Genomic DNA, 2500 nt, shown 5'->3' on the forward strand with positions numbered 1-2500 from the left:
TATGACCCACCGTCCTACCGTCAGCACTCACAACACCACGCTGCCTGGAGTCCCCCAGTCAGGACTGTAGAAAGAAATTCTGCTGGACAAAATTCAAGTCACGTTGGCTCTTTCAATGCCCCTCCGTGAAGAGACTTTATCAAAGTCTAATCTCGCTGCCACAGGAGATCCACTGGAACAAGATTGCGTGGGTCGTATACACCTCAGTTGGAGATCGACCGGCGTGACGCTGTTCTTCTTACTGCTTTGTCTACTCACTGTGGAAGGGACTGTCACTCCCGAATTGGCATGCCCTCCCTTACCCGACGCTGGATCAACCACCACCACCTTTAGCTGAAACAAGCCATTATCTTCTGAGACTGACGGATGTCTTGTATTCAACTCAGCACAAGCACCCATTCACTTTTTTCAAGCAACAGCGTTCACTAATTTCCCTTAGACACACACGCACACACGCGAACGCATACACAAACACACACGAATCACGCACGCATGTACACACACAGACACTCACACAGACATCATACTTGTCCTCTTGTGTTAAGCATAAGGTGGTTTAGAGAAGCACCCATTCACTAATTTCATCACACACACATACACGCACGCACGCACACACACACACACACGATATTATGAATATATATACTCCCAAAAACGAGTATGACTGCCTTCATGGCGGGGTAAAAACGGCCATGAACGTAAAAGCCCACTCGTGTACATACGAGTGAACCGGGAGTTGCAGCCCACGAACTAGGAAGAAGAAGAAGATAATCATATATGTTACTTGTGTTCAGTACAATGTGATTTAAACAAGCATTCACTGATTTCACTACACCCACCCACCCACCCCATCTAATAACACTTCTAATGAATAGATGTTAGACTGAAGACCCTTCACACACACACACACACACACACAAACACACACACACACACAAATATGACGGCCAAGCATAGACGGATGGAACTCACACACACAACAGTCCATCCATGGCATTGACCACTGTGCTACGCGGGCTGTTACTGTTAGTTACATTCACGTTTAACGCTGACACGACTGTCGGGTGATAACCGGTTTGACCAAACCCAGACCCCAAGCTTGGGAAAGGGGGGTGAAGGGAGAGAGAGATAGATGGTGGTTGGGGGGAGGGGGAGGGCGGAGGGGAGGGGTTTGCTATTGTCTGACACCACACTGACACCATCAAGAACGACCACACATTCTTTCGCTGAATAATAGAATCTTTTGCGTTCCCAAATTCAATACACACAGAGAAACAGGGCGGGAGATCTTTGGTTCTTCAGCTGTTCAAACCTGGATTTCACAGCCTTTTTTCAGTTCTTCACAGTCCTGCACTCACATTCGTTAAAAGAAATCAGAAAACATTCTTTTTCAAGCTATCTTGACATAATTAAGGCACTCCATTCCATGTCTGTATTTAACGGATCCACATGTTTTTTTTGTTTGCATGTTTGTGTGTGTATGTGTGTGTGTGCGCGCGCGCGCACGCGTGCATGCGTATTTTGTGTGTGTGTGTGTGTGTGTGTGTGTGTGACATGTTATTGTAAAGTGCAGTGCTTTGAGGTTTGAAAGCGCGATATAGAGATTATTATCTTTATCATTATTATCATTAGAAAAAGCGCTTTCAAACCTCGAAAAGCGGTTATGAATAGCACGTCAGACAGCACACAAACATTCCCGACCCCCTCCCCCCCCCCTCCCCGCTCCCCCACACACACACATAGACACACACTCAAGTACATACATACACACACACGCACGAACACACAAACATGCACAGGGGAAATAGATGTTAAGCAACCGAACACACACACAGAATGGAGTGCTTTAATTATGCAGAGACTGCTTGAAAAGGAATGATTTCAGATTTGTCCTGAAGGCTGTGAATGGGGGACTGTGACGGACTGAAGACGGCAGTGATTTCCAGGGGCAGCCTGAACGCCAATGGTCTCACGTGTGTGCCCGGGATTGGAACTCACGACCTTCTGAACGCAAGCCTAACCCACCATGTCGTTCAGACGTGTTTGGGGACAAAGATTTTATTGGGGTCTCTGGAAAACGCATTGTAAATCTTTGAATGGAAAACAGTGTCCGTTGTCTAACGCTAGAGAAGCCCTGGCACAAAAGTTGTATACTGGTGTAGCAGCGTGTTTGTACCCTGGTTGGTTTTTACCCCAGAGTTTAATCTGACTGACCCAGATAACCTTCCCCCTCCGAAATACACACATAGTTTCAGTTTATCAAGGAAGAAACACTGCGTTCGGATAAATCCATGTACGCTACACCACATCTACTAGGCAGATGCCTGACACGGCATAACCCAACGGCATTAGTCACGCCTTGAGTGCATGAATATATATTTGTGAAACTATCACAGTGGATTTCTTCTACAGACTTTTGATGCCATGAGTTCTTTTTCAGAGCGCCAAGTGCGTGCTGCACACGGGACCTCAGTCTATCGTCTTATCCGAGTGACTAGAC

General features: G+C 46.6%; 1 protein-coding gene across 2 annotated transcripts in view; it reads right to left on the bottom strand.

The window, feature by feature from the left end:
- Positions 1-211, bottom strand: part of LOC143297339 (cys-loop ligand-gated ion channel-like) — a 42369-nt gene extending 42158 nt beyond the window's left edge. For both annotated transcript variants that reach the window (XM_076609633.1, XM_076609632.1), the window contains exon 1: positions 1-211. This exon is cut by the window's left edge and continues 57 nt beyond it. The gene's annotated coding sequence lies outside the window, so the exon portion shown is untranslated.
- Positions 212-2500: the final 2289 nt, after the last annotated feature.

The sequence above is a fragment of the Babylonia areolata genome, chromosome 22 (genome assembly GCF_041734735.1).
Source record: "Babylonia areolata isolate BAREFJ2019XMU chromosome 22, ASM4173473v1, whole genome shotgun sequence".
NCBI lineage: Eukaryota > Metazoa > Mollusca > Gastropoda > Neogastropoda > Buccinidae > Babylonia > Babylonia areolata.